Source organism: Monodelphis domestica, chromosome 6 (genome assembly GCF_027887165.1).
Source record: "Monodelphis domestica isolate mMonDom1 chromosome 6, mMonDom1.pri, whole genome shotgun sequence".
Taxonomy (NCBI): Eukaryota; Metazoa; Chordata; class Mammalia; order Didelphimorphia; family Didelphidae; genus Monodelphis; species Monodelphis domestica.
This window is the reverse complement of record NC_077232.1, coordinates 73,786,537-73,807,321: the sequence shown is the minus strand read 5'-3', so window position 1 is coordinate 73,807,321 and position 20,785 is coordinate 73,786,537. Positions and strand designations below refer to the sequence as shown.

Genomic DNA, 20,785 nt, shown 5'->3' with positions numbered 1-20,785 from the left:
TTCCGCCTACTTGGCCAATACTGTTACCAGCTGGTCGCAATGAGTCCTGAGCCATCTGCTCCAAGGATCTGGGTGATGAGCCAACTGGGGTCCTGCTTGTGGGTCTGGGGCGCAGAAATAGGCAGGCAGTGGACCCGTGAGAGGCCAGGAGCAGGAGCTGGAGTGGCTGCGGGGGTGGGTGGGCAAGACCGGGACCAGGTACCAGGTGAGGACAATCAGGGCTGCAGGCAGGAAGCGACGGGGGTGAGCCAGGTGGAGTGGGCAGCAAATGCAACAGGTCCGGAGCCTGTAGCAGCTTTGCAAGGGTAGAAAACCTTGGCCAGATAGATATGGCTCAAAAAAAATTTTTTTCTAGGCACTAGATATTAAAAGTTGAACTAAAGATCAGAAAAGAAATCAGAAGATTGAAAGTGTTTTTTTTTTCCCCATTAGGTCGCCAAACTGTAAAGATTAAAATTTAGGGGAGATGGGGAGATTGAGGCATCTGAGGCAGGTAGAAATTAGTTTCTCTCTGCAAGAAGTATTATATTTTTTAGAGGTTTATTAAAGGTTAAAGATTAAAGAATATACAAGTAAGAAACATGTGCCTAGGCCAGAGGCCTAGACAAAATAACCTCACATCACACAAGAGACGCGCCTGCTCCAAAACGGAAGTCCAAAAAGAGCCAAGAGAGAGAGAGCCCCTCAAAAGCCTTTGAATCAGCTTAAATACCTTCTCTATCTCGGCCCAGGTGAGATTACAAGGCATTCTGGGGAAGTGGAGCAAAGGCTCATGGGGATTGTAGTCCTGTATTCCAGTCTATTTTTTACAAAGTTTAGCTTGCTCCATTATACATATAATAGTCTCCTAATATAGAAATGTTTATGGATATCCAAAACATAAGTTCATTTAAAATTATAGATAAAGCATAGGGCAAAAATACAGATAAAGCAAAGATGGTTGGTTTGTATGAGCATTTTGGTTCATTATTATGGAATTTTGTATAGTTAAAAACCTAAAACAAAAAATGTCACTTGGTTTGTCTTCGCTTATTTATCCCAAATGGAACCATGGATTTTTATCAAAAGAACTTACAGTTGTGGCAAAACCTACATTTATTTCAATTTTCAATGTTTTTGTTGTATTTGGGGAGTATGATTTATTTTTAAAAAATGTTATTGATAGGTTTATTTACATTATTTTATTTCTAAAATTGTCATTAGATTATACTCTGAGGTGGAAAGAACCATAGAGTCCTTCTAGTTCAGCCTTCTCATTTTAGAGATGAGGAAACTGGGACCCCCAAAGGATCAATACCCTGTTCAGTGAGCTACCCCTTGCAACAAAATTAAAAAAAAAAAAAGGCAGTTCAGCAACACCATTTAAAACATTAGCCAGAGCTGACAGTATGTACAATAGTCTACATTCCTAGACCCAACCTCTGCAAAGATGGGGTCCATTTTCTTCATTTTTTTCTGGGACCAGGATTTGTATAAGATTTATTTTCAAAATACTATAGATTGCACTGCCAGATTATCAGAATGGTCTTAATCTGAAGACTAACAATATTATGTACCAAGCCATACTAAGTGTTTAATGCCAATTGTATTTTCTGTCTGAAACCTTCTATCCAATGTTATATTGAGTGATAAGAGATTAGAAACCTCAGTTGAGGGAGGTAAAGCCAAGATGGCAGCCTAGTAGCAGGAAAGTCTTTGAGCCTTTCTGAATTTCCTTCCAAAACCAATCACTATGAAGTATCTCAAAAGGACAGAAATAAAAACTGGATGAGTAAAGGGGCTGTCCCACTGGATACAGCATGAAAGGTAGGCAGTGAGAAGAAATTCCCACATTATAAGGGGACAAAACTGCACAAGGAAAAGCACAGGTTGACACCTGCTTTCCCCCCAGAGTCCAAGCCCTGGCTAGGGAAATCTTCAAATTCTTGGGGGCTGGCTGAAAGCACCACAGACTCACCTCTGAGTGCTGCATCAGGACTTGGCAGTGAAATTTGAGGCTTAATAACATGGAGCTTGGTCTGGGCAATCAGGGAAGCAGTTGAGGAAAATAGCCTCATGGCAATACTCATTGTAGCATGCTACACCACAGACCCACCCTTGAAAATACCAGCCACTGGAGATGGGACTCAGAGCTGCAACAGCAGCAACTACAACTGATGAAGATAGCCTCAGGGCAAAAAGCTCTGAAACATGTTACACAAAAAACATCAGAGATCTACCTGCCCTCACTCAGGCCTCTGACTAAGAAGGGAAGATATTCCCAAGGCAAAGCCCAGAGAGACAGAAGCTAAGTTAGCAATGACCACCAACATGTAGGAATCCCAATCCTTCAGTGGGAAAAGGAGTAAACAACAATAATTTTAAAAAGTCCTTGACCCTGTGACAAGGAAATCACTTTAAAAGACTGATATATATTAATTTAAGGTCGCCAAGGAATTCAGCTATGTAATTCCTAAATGAAAACTCAAGTCAGCAGTCAACCTTTTATAGAGTTTAATTACAAACCGGAGGAAGAAAGGAATTAGAGATAGAGAGAGAAAGGGGGAGAGAAGGGAATAGGGCTTAAATACCCCTTCTGTTTAGGCTGAGCCAAAAGGCCCAAGCCCTTAGATAGCTGAGGCAAAGAAAGGAGATCAGTCCCTATTACTCGCGTGACCAAAATGGAGAAACAGTCTCAGGGGCCTCCACCTCCAGCTTCCTTCAGAGCCAACTCTCAAAGCACCACCTCTCAGACCAAAAACCTCTCCAACCAACCCTCCTCAATCCTCAGACCCCTCTATCTTTGAGGAAACCATCCAAGTTCCCTCCCCTCAGTTCTCACATCTACCAATCACTGTCCATGTCTTCCCTGTGCCAGTGGTGGCTCTAGCTTAACCCAGGATCACCCAGAGGTCTGTGGCTTTGCACATGTCTGTTGAAGGTCATATTCTCAATAATTAAATCTTGATCCTTTGCTGCAGCCCTTCCTAAATCCTGTTAGGACTGAGTGGGGTGGAAATTGTATTTTCCAAGACCTGGTTCTGTCATTCCAAGTATCTCTATTATATCAATTCTAAAATCAATCATGACTCAAAGAAATTCCTGTTCTATGCTTAAGCATAGGTCAAAGCCCTTTCCATTGTTCAGCAAAAGGTTTCTGTCCTAAAGTAATCTTAAGAAGGGAGGAGGAGGAAGGTTCACATTCCAATAGAGTTCCCACTATCAATAGGAAATTTTTCAAGTATGAAATTTCCCAATGGTGAAATTTCCAACATTTATAAGTCTAAGAAATTTTAAGGTTTACAACCTGGGAAAATTTCTATGGAGAAAAAGAACAAACTATAGAAGCAACAGAAGAGTGTGAGAAACAAGCAAACACATGCAAACTCCCCCTCAGAAATGGAAATTGGTCACACACTCTGGAGGAACTCAAAAAGGAGTTTACAAACCAAGTAAGAAAAATGGGAGAAAAAGTGGGGAAAAGAAATACATTGATTGGCTTGCTGGCCTTCCTATCTGGCAGCCAGAGAGGTCTGGCCCCATGAATGAGAGATGATTAGCCAGCATTTTGAAGGAAATTTTAAATAGTACTAGATGCTAGGGCAGCAGCTGGCCTGGTAAACCAAAGACTCTTTTGCATAGTATGGTCATTATTGGTTTTGTTGCATATTTAAGATTGAGGTAGCTTAAAATATATAGCAAAATAATAAGACAAGGTTAAAATGGAACCGAGTCTATCTAAAGAAAGCAGAAAAAATAGATTAAATACTAAGCATCTGAGATATACTAACATATTACTATATGGAGGCACTGCATTTCATACCATCTCTAGAAGCTAAAGTTAAAAAGTGAAACATTGCAGAAGTTAACTTTAATTCTTTAAAAAGACCTCACAAATTCATCTGGTGAGGGACAATTTTATCTGTTACTGAACCCAAGCAGGAATTTCTATAGAACTTAAAGACAAACCTTAAAGCAGAGGTTCTCAACCTCTCAGTTTGTAGCAATGAGAATACATAATGCATATCAGAATTTACATTCCGAATCATAACTGTAGCAAAATTACAGTTTTGAAGTAGCCACCAAAATAATTTTTTGGTTTGGGGTCACTGCAACATGAGGAACTGTATTGCGGGGTCATGGCATTAGAAAGGTTGAGAACCAATACCTTAAAAGATACTATCTTCAACTCTGATTTTATTTTATTTTAATACTTACCTTCCTTCTTAGAATCAATACTGTATACATGAACCTAGAATCTCCCACCTCTAGGCAGTCCACTGAGCCACCTAGCTGCCCTCTACGGTTTTATAAAATAGAGAAAACTGCTCAACTTCACAGGGTCCTGTCCTTGAATCTCTTTTTGACACTCATCCTTTTCCACACACACACCCTGCCCCTGCAACTTGGATTACTCCTGCCATCCACCTTTTTTTACTATATTCTAGAATACTACTAGAGGAAGTCACACAACTTTGCTAAATCCATTACAGATTTATATATTTAATCCTAGCTGAACCCTGTGCATTGTAATTCAATTCCTTTACTTTCTTGATTAATGTGATAGCATACTACTGATAGCAACTATTTTATACTTTAAAATCTCTTCTTGTCATCTATACCACTACCTTTCTTCTTATTCTGAGAAGAGGACATTTACTCATACTAATGGATAAAAAAAAGACCATCCAATACTTATGATATGTAAATATAATGGACTATTATTACTCTGTAAGAAATGATGGTTTCAGAGATACTTGTGGATTTTTCACATCCATTGTATTCCCCAAACTTAAATGAATGAAATAGATCTTGAATTTTCTTCAGATTAACTTCTCACACCTTTTCTCAAATGAGGCATTGTGGCCTAGCCAACATCAATATAATGGTCAGTATCAATGCCCTCAAGAATTGAGATATTTTTCAGGTCTCTGCCTACCAAGCTATGACAATATTAAGGAGAATTCAAGTAACCTTCAGACAGGATAATAAAAGTATAGCATGCTGAATTCATTCCCAGATGAAAACAAACTGCTCCTGACTTTTCTTAGCCATGGAAATAGAAAAAAAGGCAGTGCAGAATCAGTAACCCTATGTCTCTCATCTGGTGCCTGGTTTATTATGTTGACAAGCTATAGAAAGGCCATAGTTATTCACATGACAATTTTCTTTAGCTCTCTGAAATCCACCATAAATGTGTAGGTACTATCTCAGCAACCAATCAATATTACTGGGAACTTATAAATTAGTCTGACTCCCTTCTTTTAGCCCCTACCCACAATAACAAGCATAGAAATTGCAATAAGTACCGGAATAAATGGAGAGCTTAAGATATCTGATTCTACAATATATTCACCCTATTTAGCCTAAGCAAGTGGTCCTTTTTGTCTGTGGTCTTTCTCAATGCATTGGATGCCCCTATGAAACCACTGGTTTAGTAATAACTTGATTGCCAATATCGAAGAACCCTTTATATCTTTGGTGTCCCTTCCTTCCTATTATAAGCTATCATAATTGATGTATATTGTTTCCAGTTGGCCTCCCAGCTCTGTACTCTATCAGTAGACCAGTCATTGTACCAGTTTTAGATCCACCTATTTGTAGCCCATATCTATCAGTTTTTTCCACAAGAATAGAATGAGAGACTTTTTCATGAACTTGTTAAAATCTAGGTAAACTAGTAGTGTTTGATGATTATTGCTTTTTAATATAACTTGAAGTACCATTGTATCTCTTTCAGTTTTATGGTTTTTTAAAAAAATATTTCTCTTAAATTCCTGAATTTTTGTTCTTCCTAATGAATTTTCTTATTATTTTGTCTGTTAACTATTCTTTAGTGACTTGAAAGGGACAACACTAAATCTATGAACTAATTTAAATAGTATTAATTAAATACTTTTAATTAATTTGGCATAGCCTGACCATGAGCATAGACTATCCCACCAATTATTTTTCTAAATTAATTTTGATAAAAAATTGATTTAGCTCTGTATAAATTTGAGTAATTAGACCTTTGTCAGAGGTTTTTGTTATGAAGATTTTTTCCCAGTTTGTTGCTTCCCTTCTCAATTTGGTTACATTGGTTTTGTTTGTCAAAAACTTTTTAATTTGAGGTAATCAAAATTATTTATTTTACATTTTGTGATTTTTTTTCCTAGCTCTTACTTGGTTTTAAAGTCTTTCCTTTCCCAAAGATCTGACATGTATATTATTCAGTGTTCATCTAATTTGCTTATAGTTTCCTTCTTTATATTCAAGTCATTCACCCATTCTGAATTTATCTTGGTATAGGGTGTGAGATGTTGATCTAAACCTAATCTCTCCCATACTGACTTCCAATTTTCCCAGCAGTTTTTATCAAATAGTAGATTTTGGTCCAAAAAGCTGGGATCTTTGGACTCTATCTTTTGTCTATTTCATTTTTTCTGTGCTAAAGTTCATTGTCTAGGCATTGTCTATTCCCAATGTCTGTTTAAGATGCGTTCATTAGTGGACCAAATCTGTGGGCACTGCAGAAACAAAAGTGGGCCAAAGAACATCAAAACCCATTTTTGTATTTTTTTTTCAGAAGTCATTCTGACTCCTCATGATCCCATTTGGAGTTTTCTTAATAAAGATACTACAGTGATTTACCATTTTCTTCTCCAGCTCATTTTACAAATGAGGCAAATAGGGTCAAGTGACTTAACCAGGATCACACAACTTGAATACATCTACGGTTAGATTTGAACTCAAGAAGATAGATCTTCCTGACTCCAGGTCCAGCACTCTATCCATTTCACCATCTAGCTATCACCATTTACTTATACAATAAATAACAAAATGCACAAAATTCACCTGCCTATCATAGCCTGGATAGTAGGTATCCATCTTCATCTAGTCACCTTTGTGGTTAGTTGAAGTCAAACTCTTTTATCATTTTTTGGATCTTATTTACAAGGCACTACAGTATTTATGAATTTGATACAATTAGCAAAATATGACTCCCAAACAGGAATAGTTATTTTTAGAAGATTTCACTGTCCGTGGAATTTTTTTAATTGGGCATTGTCCATGACAGTAGCAAAAACACCTTTGAAGAGCACGTATCTACCTATTTTGTGCCTTACTTGATACTAATAATCAAAAGATCATTGAATAAAGTTATCTTTGTTGCATTTTTCAAGGTATCTGATGTCATTTTAATATATGCATAGGATACACCTTATTAGAAGAGGACATTCAAGATTTCATTTTGCTTTGTTGAATCAAATACATTTTTATAGGCAATAAACAAGTATGATAGAATATGCTATTTTTAACCTTAAGTAACTATCTAATGATAAATATGTAGTCTGTTGTTGAATATATTTGTGAAAGTCTTCCTATTTCCATCTCCTATTTCCATCTTCAGCAAGATTGTCTTCAATATAAGGTAGATTATTCTGATAAAGTGTGTAAGGATTGGGTAAAAGGGAATATGAAAGGGTTGTAACAGGGAATGGAGGAGGTGAAGGGACAGAAGGAATAAGGAGGGCTGATGAGGTAAAAGGAGAGATAATCACTGGGGCTGAGAGATGATCTGTGAAATTCTCTTTCCTCACCCTTCACCCCAAGAGAGATACCTGAGCCGATGTTATGGACAGGAATAAACAGGGGCAGTGTCTCAATGAGTAGGCTTCTAGGGAATAATGGAATTTACTTCTCTCCAGACTTGGCTGGTACTTGAGCCCCAGAAGTCCCATTTGTCTGACAGGATGACTGTCCCTGTTGGCTCTTTGTTGATTAGCCAAGGCTAAATGGCTAGCCTAGCCCACCACCCTCTCTTTCTTTAAACTGCTATCATTTGAATGTGACTGCGAGTTTCTTCAATATAAAGTTGTTTAATAGTTCAAGTAATAAAAGGGGGGGTGGGATAGGTTTGTGGGAATAGGAGACCCTACAGGTTATCTTTGTCCTACTTCAGCTGAGCCAAGTGCCTCAGCCTCAGCTTCTCTTTCTCTTTGCTTTCTAATCACTGTCACTATCCTATTCTAATCAGGTTTCAAGCGTCCTTCTTGGGAAGGTCAAGGGATAGGAAGGGTCTTCAGGGTGACCCCATGAAGTCCAAGGGATCAGTACCCTTCAGCTGCAGTTGTTCTTTTCTTTTTTAAGTTGATGATCTAAACATATCAGGAATCTCCTCTTTTCAGGGCAAGGGAAATGGAGGCAAGGCTGTGTCATCCCAGGTTGGGATCTCAAGCTTGAGCTCCTAACTTTCCAGAGGTCAGAGGGCAAAGACCTCTCTTTTCCTCTCTCACTCCCACAAGCCTCTTCTCCTGCTCCCACTGCCGCTCCCACTGCCGCTCCCACTCCCGGCAACATTCTAAACAATGATTCCTCGGTCTCAATTTTCCTTTCCACAAGTGTTTATAGAGATAGAGAGTAAGCATATGTCAGAAGTTATTGATATTTTCTCTGTCATCTTTTTTCAGTAGTAGTAATGCCAATGATTAATATTAGTATTCAGTAATATTTCAGTTAGTATTCAGCAATATTTCAATCAAGAAAAAGTTTTAGAGCATTCTTCTTTTACAAACTTTTCTTAACTTGGCATGTCTTATAGAGGCCTACCTGTGTATTTATGATTCCATCAAATATATATGTATCCACACATTATTGATTCAAGACTGACAACAGTTATTCTTCTAAGTCATAATTGGCTCCCCATGGACTTATATTTTTATTCTTATCATTTGATTTCATTTTGATCTTAGCGCTAACAAATTGATTATCTAACTGCACCTAGGCATGTAATTTGGAAATTACTTCCACGTCAGCAACTAGTTGTTTCCTGGCCACTAAAATATATTCAGTTTAATTGTAATATTCTTGAGGGCTCATGATTTCTAGTACCTCCCTCTCTTAATTCTTGAAGAAATAATTCTGTGTGCATGTGTTAGACTTCTGTTTGGTCCACAAAACTTTGGTCCCTTTTGGTTTCTTAATCCTAAGCCATATTTTCCAATATTTCACCATTCTCTTTTATACCTACATTTGTATTGAAGTCACTGAGTAGATATATAGATTGATTTTATTTGAAAGGTCTTATTGAGTTCTTCATAGAACTCCTCTACCTTCTTGTCCTTTATAACAGTTATTAGAATCTAATGATTCAGTTATGTTTAAGGTAACCTTTTTGCAAATGTTTACCATAAGCACTACCACTCAAGATTACCAAGCATTCCATGGAATAATGTTTCTTCTTGCCTTTAGATGCACATCAGATCCTTTATTGACTATTCCAAGGAAAATATGTGAGCCATCCTTTCCTTTAGCTATGGCTCTTCTTGTCTCCTGGTTTCACTTATAGCAATAATGTCAAGATTGATGTAATTTACTTCCTCTAGTAGTATGTTAATTCATTGGTCTTTGAATAAGGATTTAATATTTGTAGTACCAATTGTTAACATTCATGCTTATAGGTGGTTTAAAAATTGTGAGTTTTAAAAATATACTCCCTGCCTTATTTTCTACCACTTTGCCATAGTCATTGCAAAAGAAGAAGTAGGCAGAACAGAATTAAGACACATAGTATTTGTTTCTTTGATAGATAAACAAAATCAAGACTAAGATCTTACACAAAGCTATTTGTATCTAAGGTAAAACTAAAAGAATAACCAACAACAAACTATCCCCTTAAGATTCTTTTATTTTGTCTTCTTAGTCCTTAAGTTCAGTCCTCTATTGAGTACACTTTGTCATTGGTAACATACTGCATCATGCTTATTTTCACCATATGACTTTTCATTGTTTGGGCTTTTATTTTGTTTAATTTTAATTCTTCCACTCTAGTTCTTTTCCAAGCCTCATCACAGTGTGCTTGACCCTGGCTGTCCAAAAGTAAAATAAATGAAATGTAGGTTCTAAATCAGAGTTTTGTGCCATAGATTCCTATGAGTCTGGTGAAACCTGTGACACTATCTCAGATTAACGTTATTAAATTAATAAAATATAAAGAAAATGTAAAGGAAAATGATTATATTACTTACCAGATTTTTTTTTAGGTTCACACACCCCAAGTTAAAAATCCTTGCTCTAAAAAGTTCTGCCAACCTCCAGAGTTTTAACTATGAGCCTGGTGATGAAACTCTATATCTATTGTTTAAGAATTTTGATTGGAGAGGTTTTATCACCAGAAAGTTGACCACCAACTAATGAATTTTTAAGCCATAACAATTGGTAAGATAAATAAAAATATATTATGGCTTGACTTTGTAGAAAAAAGAATAAAAGATATAAGTCACACAGCAGCCCAGTTCCATTTTAGAGAGATTAAGCCAGCAGATTTATGTAGGATATGCTAAATTTGAAGGAAGCTAAATAGAGGAAGAGGCAATATAATTGCAGTGTCCGGCATGGAATTAGGATAATGGCTATGGAGATGTTGGAGGAGGTGCAATCTGAAGAGGTATAGAGAAAGATGAATCAGATGGCTTTTGGTGACTGAATAAATCAATAGGTTGCTTTTTTTTGTTTGTTTTTGTTTTTTAATAAAAAACCCTTACCTTCCATCTTGGAATCAATACTATGTATTGGTTCCAAGGCAGAAGAGCAGTAAGGGCTAAGCAATGGGGGTTAAGTGACTTGCCCAGGGTCACACAGCTAGGAAGTGTCTAAGATCAGATTTGAACCCAGGACTTCCCATCTGTAGGCTTGGCTTTCAATCCACTGAGCCACCCAGCTACCCCCAATCAATAGTTCTTAACCTGGTATTTGTGTATATAAAAAGAAAAAATATATTGTACTTTTGTATAATTGGTTTCCTTTACAATCCTATGTATTTTAATTTATGCTTTTAAAAACTTTCTGAGAAGAGGTTTATAGACTTCATCAGACTTCCAAAGGGGTTCATGATCTAAAAAAATTTAAACTCTGGATGATGGGTCAGGCATAAATAGGGATCTAGAATAGAGAAAAGGGTTTTGGATTTGGATGGACGGAAGTGGTGATGAAAGTAGAAATCAAATCACAGGAACTTAGGTAATGGTATAAAGAAATATATGGAAACGTGTATAGCTCACTTGTTTGAAGAATTTAAGGTTAGGGTAAAAGGAAGATGTTAATGTTTGGGTGATTTTGAGGGAAGAGATAACCGGACTAAATGAATGCATTTTCTAGGTAATGAAGATAAAATCTATTTTATAACAGAAAGGAGGAAGATCTTTGAGTTACCTCTTCTTGCTGATAGCCTCCCAATGCATTTCTGGAAATAGGAGGGTGTAGGTAGACCATAGATACACATAATCCTTCTCCTATATCAGAGTTGGCTCTGTGGGTGTCACCTAGATATTTAGAGATTGACTTTACTTGAATATGGATAGTTTACTTTTCTCTCCTTATTTTTTCTCAGGTTTTTGAAAGTTGTTCCTTTTTTTGTCTAATGGTTGATTCTTCCTTCAGCTTTTTCCTTTTTTTTTTCTTTTTTTAAACTGTGACTTTAAGATTAGAAACCTTAACAGAAGTTGTAGAAACTGTGTTTTGGACCTAGTACCAAGTAATTGTAACCTATTGATGGAATTTGGTTGTGTGAATACTGGGAAGAGAGAATATGGCTATAACTGGATCTACTTTTTCTGACCTCAATTAACCTTGAAGTATCTATTCTAGTACATCCCACTGACAGTGCTTAAATTTCCATTTTAAGATCATGTTAATAGATGATGGTCTATTATACTAATATTTCATGGATACATGTCTAGATCATTTCCCTAATCCAACACACTGAATTTTCTTTCTTTCTTCTCTAGTGTCTCCCTTCCAGAATTTCCAAGAATGCTTTCCTGTCTTGGCAATGCTTACATTAAGTTAGGCTGCTTCATTTGGTATTTAATAAACGCTTAATAGTAATGGATTGTTCTGATTATGAAGGACCCTGCAAGTTTTCTTTAAACAGCTTTCAGAGAAAAGACTCACAGCTTTTCCTGCTGTACTTTCCTTCTGTTTGGCAACTTCTTTTGCCAAGTTTTCTCAATAGAAAACCTACTAAGTCTACATACAGATCAGCACCCTCATTGAGAGGAATATAGAAAAGCCCATTCAGTAAGATTGGGTGAGTAGGAGGATAGGATAAGAGTTTTGACAAGTCTTTTCCCCTTTCTTTGTTCTGCCTTCTGCTGCTGCTGCTTTTATAAATTACATGCCTTTGTTGAATTTGCTTGCATTATTCTTATTACACAGTCTTCATTGGTACCTAGAATCCCTGAGTTGGAAGGGATCTTATTGGACATCTAGTTCAATCTTCACTTAGAGCATGATTCTCCTTTACAATTGTCCTAATGGGACTTTAGTCTAACTAAACTGACTCTTGCAGGGTAAGACTGTGGGACCCAGTTTCTTTAAGTGAGCTCTAGAGAAGAATAAACTATCACTCACTTTTATTTGGTAGTTTTATTTTGTTTTTGTTTTTGTTTTTTTAGGCCATACTATAGAGGCTCTAGAAAAAAATAAATGGGTACTGGTATTTTCTGCTGGTCCATTAGCCAAAGAGCCTAGGTTACCCTGAGAGAAATAATAAAGGAAGGAAATAAACAATAAAGATACAGACTGACTGCTGAGGGTCAGTGTGACCACTTTCACAAGGTCTTGGGTCCTGAGTGGTCACTTGCAGGAAAAAAGTAGACCCAGGCTGGGATGCAGTTACAACCAAGACCCCAACAGGCAAATGGAAGTCTTTTTACCATCAGTTAATTCATTCTTTTTCCATTAGGAATAAGATAATCTGGGCTAAGAATTTGTTCCCATTAGGAATAGCTCTATGTTTAACTAGGTCATCTGACTTTCTTTTTGTATTGCACATTCACCCTGATCATAAAAGGGCCTTTATTATTTTTTGGGGGGTGTTGTTTTGTTTTTGTTTTTGCTTCTCGTGACTGCTAGACTTGTCACTGGCATTGTGGAAAACAAAGCTGGTCTCTCCTCCTTCTCCCTCTCCCCACTGTGTCTGCATATGCCCATCTTGTCTCATGGCTTCATGGCTTCCTGTATACTCCTAATGGCTTACTACTCTACATTTAGGATAGAAGGATTTCCCTCTAGTTTTTGGGACTTTGTGAGGAGCTTCCTTTCATATTCTCAATGATATAAGCACTTATACAATCTCAGCAGAGAATTCCTCTCAGGCAGCTGGGTGGTACAGTATATCTAGAACACTAGGCCTTAGGAAGACCCAAGTTCAAATCCCACCTCAGACATACTTATTCTGTATGACCTTGGGCATATCATTTAACCTTTGTTTTCTTAACTGTAAAATTAAGAAAATAGCACAACATCCCAGGATTATTGTGAGGAACAAATGAGATTTATTTGTAAAGCTCTTAGTACAGTATCTGATACATAGTAGGGGATATATAAAGATCTATTATTATCATTATTTAGACTTTTTGCTAAATAATTAGGTAACATTCAAAGAAGCATTAATAGCTTAATATCTCTCATGGTAGGACTTTTTGACCCAAGCATGGTTCCTGTCTGCATTAAAAATCTGATCCTAGAATGATGAAAGCTGTGTCACTATTAACTTTTCTCAACAGAGTATAACAATGATCAGCAGTTAAGTAATTATGTTTTCTTCTGCAAGACAGTATTTTGGGAAACTAAGTTTTATGTTTTATTTGTTTTGTAAACAAAAAAAAAAGAAAGTGGGAAAAAAGCTTTGAAGAAATTATCTTAAAAGCTTATTAGTTGATTAGGGAGTAATTAAGGGCTTCCTTTTATAAGGATAGGGTAGTTTGACCCAGAGATCCTACCACTGATGACTATATCCTAAGGAAACTGACAGCAAGGAAAGATTCATCAGTTACAAAAATATTTGTATTATTATAACAAAAAAAAAGGAAACAAAATATTTTCTAATGATTGAATAATGGATAAAGATTTCACATGTGTGTGAGATAATCCTACATCATAAAGAATTCATAGAAACATGGTAAAACTTGTATAAATTGATGCACAAAGCAAAATAACAAACTAAAAGTACAACATGTACAGTGACTGTGGCAGTATAAAGAAATTTAGTGAAAATCAAAAGCCAACAAAATTCTGCCCCAAAATAGAAACCATATACCCACACTGAAAGGGCATATCTTTCCTTTATATTAATGATCTAACTGAGGGAAGGAGTTATAATTAATTTTAAGCATTGATTTTATCTTTGTTTTCAAAGTTAAAAATAAAATAGGTATATTTATTTGAGATTTGTACTGGAAATATCCAGTAATTTTGTCATTTGTTTCATGTGTGCCTCCATTTCTCTTTTCCTTTTGACAGTGAGGGGAATGGGAGGAGTAGTGGAGGGCAGGGGGACGTCCTACAGTTTGGAAAACTTTGCCACACTAGGATTACTATGGAGGTAGGGTGGGGTACAATATGGGATTTCCATTGTGTCACACCCCACATTGCATGACTCATCTCCCATTTCTTGCTGCAGATGAACTCTTCCACAGCTAATATTGCCACAGGTTTGTGAATTAAAGAAATTTTGTTTTTCTAAATAAAAAATCAGCAAACTTGAACATTCATCTTCACTCAGGTTTTCCTGAAATTTAGAGTTACCTTCATCATTGGTTTGTCCATCATCGATTAAGAAGGGGCAGAATTACCATATAGTCCAGATTAGACTGCAAAAGTACACACAATCAAGAAAAATTATAAAGCAATGTCTTTAATAACCCCTAGCATCTAGAGGCTGAAGAAAGGGGGGAGTAGGAGAGGAGTTATAGAATGATAGAAGGAAAAGATATATTTTTTTAAACCCTTACCTTCTGTCTTGGAATCAATACTGTGTATTGATTCCAAGGCAAAAGAGTGGTAAGGGCTAGGCAATGGGGGTCAAGTGACTTGCCCAGGGTCACACAGCTGGAAAGTGTCTGAGGCCAGATTTGAACCTAGGACCTCCTGTCTCTAGGCCTGACTCTCAATCCACTGGGCTACCCAGCTGCCCCCTAGGAAAAGATATTTTGAGGCTCAAGCAGAAACAAAAATAGCTTAGAATTAGACCCAAATATTATTACCTGAAGAGCATCATATTGGAGAGAAGAGAGAAAAATCATTGTTATGTGACTAATCACCATAATCCCCCAAAGGCCAGTATTTTGTTTCAAGTGAGTGATGGTGAACCTATGGCACACATGCAAAAAAGGACACCTGGAGCCCTCTCTGTGGGCACACCTGCCATTGCCCACCAGAGTCCATTACTAGAAAGCTAGAGAGATTTGGAGTGGAGCTGTTCCCCTCCCCTTCTCCATGTGCCTGAGGACATTCTTCACTTCCCCTGCCCCTCTGCACAGCAGCCCAAGTGGGAGCACTTTCTCCCTCCCTGGGGTAAGGCATTTGGGTGGGTGGGGAGATCACATGCTATGTGAGGGTGTGGTGCAGATAGGAGCCTGTTGAGTCTGTGGTGAAAGTGATTCCTGTGGTGGGGTTAGAAAGGAGCTAGGTTTGATGGGAGCATAGCTCACAGCATGGCACATAGCTGGAGGAGAGCAGAGCTGGAGGGGAGTGGAGTCACTCTCCTCCCCATCTCCACATGTGTCTCTCATCTGCCCAGCAGCCCAGTGTAAGTTCCTCCTCCCTCCCCTGTCTAGAGTGTGGTGGGGGAGGGAGTAAGGTTGGAAGGGCCCTGACATCTCTAAAAGATTCACCATCACTGGCCTAGACCATTTGACATACCCTTATTCAAGTTAAGAAATTATTATTAAAGTACCCACTGTATGTCAAGATACAAAGCTTAGCTATTACAGAGTTTATGCCTACATGGCGTATATAGTGGGAAACTGGATTCATCCATAAATAATCTTTATGCAAAATACCTTTTTTTTTACCCTGACCAAGCTTATGATTTCATCAGTATAGAGTACTTCCCTATTCTGTGGAAGCTTCCTTCACTAATGCAAATCTTCAATTTTTCTCATTTCTAGTCTTAAATAGTTGCCTGGAGCACTGAGAGATTAAGTGATTATTATAAAGTCACAAACTATTATTTCAGCTGCAGGACTTTAACCTAGATATCTTTGACCCCAAATCCAGCATTCAAACCACTCTGCCATGGCTACCATCTTTAATATAAGATGGTGCCTCCAGATTCATATATCAGAACAAGTTAGCCTTGGTGTTATTCGCCACTCAGAGTTTGTCTCCTACTTTCTCTGCTTCTAAAGGAGATTGGAAGTAGAGATTAACAACTATGACTAGAAAATTCATTCTGTGCCACTAGATGATATAAATGCAATAAATACAAGTCTTACTCCCCAGAAGAAAGGATGAAGAACTTTTCATTCCAATAGAGAAACTTATCTGTAGAACTTAATGGCTTAGAAAGTATTTTTCACGCATTATTAATTTGATCCTCTCAACAACCCTTTGAGGTAGTAATAGCACCAGTTTTCTGATCCACGCATTACAGATGAAGATACTGAAGCTCAAAAATACCAGGGGACTTGCCCCCTTTTACCAGCATTTGGGCACAATCCTTCTCACTCCAACTCAGAAGCTCTTCCCACTATGTCAGTACTTACCAAATAGACTAGAATACTGTCAATAAGGAAACCCTTTCTCTTGGACTATAGTATTAGCATACCGACTAGTGAGCTGGCCTTGAAGCCAGATAGACTTGTCTAATTTATATAGGCTGTATAGATTATTTAACTTCTTGGGGCTTCAAGATACTCCCTAACACTATGAATTACAGAAAAAGTATCAAACTGCATTAACAGAGGAAGTTACCTTTCCCAAAGATTCTCTATACCAGTGAAATTATAGATCTTATCACTTTGTTGTAGTTCAGTCACTTTCAGTTGTGTCTAATTTTTTGTGACCTCATTTGGGGTTTTCTTGGCAGAGATACTGGAATGGTTTGCCATTTCCTTCTCCAGGTCACTTTGTAATTGAGGAATCTGAGGCAAACAGGATTAAACTATTTCCCCACAGTCACATAGCTAGTAAGTGTCTGACACTAAATTTGAAATCATAAAAATGAGTCTTCCTGACTTCAGGCCTGGCACTCAATCCACTGTACCACCAGCTACCCTTTTATCCCTTTAAGTTCTCTTAAAAAGATTATTAAAGAGATTTTTGGATGAAAGTCTATGAAGGGATAACCAAGCAAACTTCAAGAATAGGTCAAGACCTACTAACCTCATTTCCTTTTTTGGGGACAGGATTACTAAACTATAAATGAGGAGAATTGATATAGTTTACCTAGATTTTACCAAAGTTTTTGCTAAAGTATCTCACACTATTGTGTAAAAGATGGAAAAAGATGGTTTAGATTGACTCTGAATTGACCATACTCACAGATTAGTGAACGTTGTTCAATATCAATTTAGCAAGAGCTGCTAATCAAATTTGCAAATGATAAAAATCTGGGGAGGGAATTATTAGCCCATTAAATAAAGTTAAGGTTCTAAAAGACCTTGATAGGCTAAAGCAGAGACTTCAGACTCTCCCCCACTGTGAACCAAATTAGATTAAAATATAATTGAGAAATATTTAACAAAATAAAAACATAATAGAATATAAATGACATTACTATGTAGTTTTCTAAGTCAAATGCAACCCATTTCTATCCTTTATGGAATTAGTGATTGTTGTCCTTATTAGAAGAGGACCAAAGTTACTTTTAACTTGAGCATAAATTGGACTTATGTGAGGCAGAGTTGCACAAAATCTTTGGCCTCACTTTCTTTTCCAGAGTCATCATAGTCCAGAGACAGGACAAAAGTCAAGACAGCTGGCAATGGCTCAAGACGCAGAGGATGACCTTGGCTTCTTCAGCGTCTAACCAAGCTTTAAGCACTCCACGGAGACTGCTTCTACTGCCTTCATGGCCATTGGAACAAATTGTTCTCATCCACCCAGGAGAAGTCTTTGTGTGCCTGGGATAGACACACCCCCACCTCAACAATGGGTTTGAGGCCTGTTGGTTACCCTTAACCTGGTGTAGCCTGCCTGTTGGATGGTTTACCAGGATGTGGTTGCTGCACATGCTGTAGCTTCTTTGAGCCACAGGTGAGAGCTGGGTGGCAGGTAGACACCAAAGGAGGAAAGCAGCCCTAAAAAAGGTCCAGCAAGCCCTCACATCAAAGGCACCAGTCTTCCCTGAATACTCCATATATCCCATTCCTTATGTATTGTCTAGAGGCCCCATTTCTATTTCAGTTTAACATCACTGGACTAGAGTATTGGGCTAAATCTACTAATATGGAATTCAATAGAGACAAATGTAAAAATTTACACTCGGGTACAAAAAATGCACTTCACAAATATAAGATAGGGAAGCATAGTTAGACATTGCTTGTTATGGAAAAGATATGAGGACTTTAGAAGGCTGTAAACTCAAACTGAGTAAGCAATGTTGTGTGACAACCAAAACACTAATGTGATCTTGAACCACATTAAAACAGGGATAGCTTCTAGAAATAGGGAGGTGAGAGTCACATTGAATTCTACTCCATCAGACTTCATTTTGAGTATCATGTTCAGTTCTGGGGACCATAGTTTAAAAGGACATTGAAAAGCTGGGGATCAACCAAAATAGTAAGGGCCTTGATTTCATATCTTATAATGGAGGGATGTTTATCTTAGAGACAGTGGGGTAGTGCTTCTTTTCTTCAAGTTTTTAAAAGATTGACATGTGAAGGCATTAGATTTGTTCTGTTTGGTCCTAGAGGGCAGATCCTGAAACAATAAATGGAAGGTGTAACAAATTTAGCTTGATGTCATGAAAAATTACCAAAGTAAAACTGTAGATTCCTCTTTCACTATGTTATCAAGAAATAAGTAGTGGGGGCAGCTGGGTAGCTCAGTGGATTGAGAGCCAGGCTTAGAGACAGAAGGTCCTGGGTTCAAATCAGGCCTCAGATATTTCCTAGCTGTGTGACCCTGGGCAACTTAATTGACCCCCATTGCCTAGCCCTTACTTCTCTTCTGTCTTAGAACCAATACACAGAATTGATTCTAAGATGGAAGGCTAAGGGTTGAAAGGAAGGAAGGAAGGAAGGAAGGAAGGAAGGAAGGAAGGAAGGAAGGAAGGAAGGAAGGAAGGAAATCAGTAGTACCTTTGGAAAGAGAAGTTTTGGTGAAATGATAAAATCAGAAACCAAATTGTAAGGGGTTGAAAAGAAAGTTGTGAGAAGAGAAAGTGGAGGCACTACTTGTAGACAACCTTTTCAAAGAGTTTAGCTACAAAGTACAGAAGAGATAAGACAATAGTTAGAAGAATCAAGTGAAGATTTTTTTCAGGATAGAGTAGACATGGGTATATTTGAAAGCAGTAGGAAATGGGCCAGTAGAGAGGGACGGATGAAAATAAAGTGATAGAATAGGAATGGCAAGGGGTGAGAGTGGGGGGGAACAATCTGATGGAGGAGATAGGATGGAATGAGATCACTTGAACAAGTAGAGGGATTATCCTTGGTAAAGTATAAAGCAGGGGTCCCCAAACTACAGCCCACAGGCCACATGCGGCCCTCTGAGGCCATTTATCCGGCCCCTACCGCACTTCCAAAAGGGGCACCTCTTTCTTTGGTGGTCAATGAGAGAAGCACTGTATGTGGCGGCGCCGCAAAGCACGGCATCACTCACATACAGTACTACTTTTGGCGAAATAATCCTTTGCATGGTGCCTTATTCTAAGAGTAACTGAGAACAAGGTGCCCTGCAAAGGATTATGTGGCTGCACAATGGAAGACTTCAGCATGGTGAGTGGCGATCTGGGGGAGGGGATTCCTCACTGTGTATACTACTGCCTGGTATAGTGGTGGCAGTGATGGGCCTGTGCAAGGTGTGACAGGCCCATCACAGCCAGCACTGCAACCTCCACTATCCTAGACAGCGGGATACAGATTTGTTCATAGTTTTTTTAATAGTCTGGCCCTCCAACAGTCTGAGGGACAATGAACTAGCCCCCTGTGTAAAAAGTTTGGGGTCCCCTGGGTTAAGGCCACTTAATCATGTGAGACATGGATGAAGGAAGGAAAGTGGTAGAAGGCACCTAAGTAACAGGAGATGAGGATGAGGAGAGAAGAGAGAGTGTACAGCCTTAAGATGAAGTTCTCAGCTGAGAGTAGTGTGAGGGGGAACCATGGGAAGTTTGAGGAGAGATGAAAAGGTTCAGAAGAGCTGCTGTGAAGAATGGGATAGGGAGTTAATATGGGAGGTATAGTAGATTTGCCTAGGTGCAGTTCAGTTGAGGCTATTAGACATAAATTTTTGTGACCTAATCAGAAAGGTTGCATGATTTTTTTCTACCTTCATTTAGCAGCGCGCGTGTGTGTGTGTGTGTGTGTGTGTGTGTGTGTGTGTGTGTGTGTGTGAAAACGAAAGTAAAGGTGATAACTGATGGGCAGTAGAAAGATTAGGACTGGATAAGTAGATTTGAGAATCACTGAATTGAACTGAAGTGAAGTGGTTAGAATCATACAGCTAGTCAGTCTCTGAGATAGGATTCAAACCCAGGTCTTCCTGGAATCCAGTTTGTACTACTCTAGCAACTGTATTCAATACTAGATAAACATTTATAATCTTGCCTTTTGCTTCTTTCCTAGTATCAATGCAGATTTCTCTTTTTTTCCCTATAATAGCATTATTTAAAACACCTTGCAGCTAATTAGGTCATAGATTGTCCCACATTACTTACATTTTAGCCCCTGACTGAGATTTGGGAAGGTGCCATGGTCTCATTAGGAACCCACACTCAATTCCTTGGAATAGCAACTTCTGCAACAGTTTTTCCCATTCCATGGTTATCTTATTGGCTCAGTTTCAGTGTGGCCACCATAGTTTGACCTTC

At 38.1% G+C, this 20,785-nt stretch overlaps 1 protein-coding gene across 8 annotated transcripts in view; it reads left to right on the top strand.

The window, feature by feature from the left end:
• PTPRA (protein tyrosine phosphatase receptor type A) overlaps positions 1-20,785 on the top strand; it is a 192,288-nt gene that overhangs the window by 130,168 nt on the left and 41,335 nt on the right. Inside the window, exon 4 of one of the 8 annotated variants that reach the window (XM_056803583.1) lies at positions 17,687-18,003. The exons of the other annotated variants lie outside the window; for them this stretch is intronic. The gene's annotated coding sequence lies outside the window, so the exon portion shown is untranslated. The remainder of the gene's footprint in view (positions 1-17,686; positions 18,004-20,785) is intronic. 8 annotated transcript variants of the gene reach the window in all.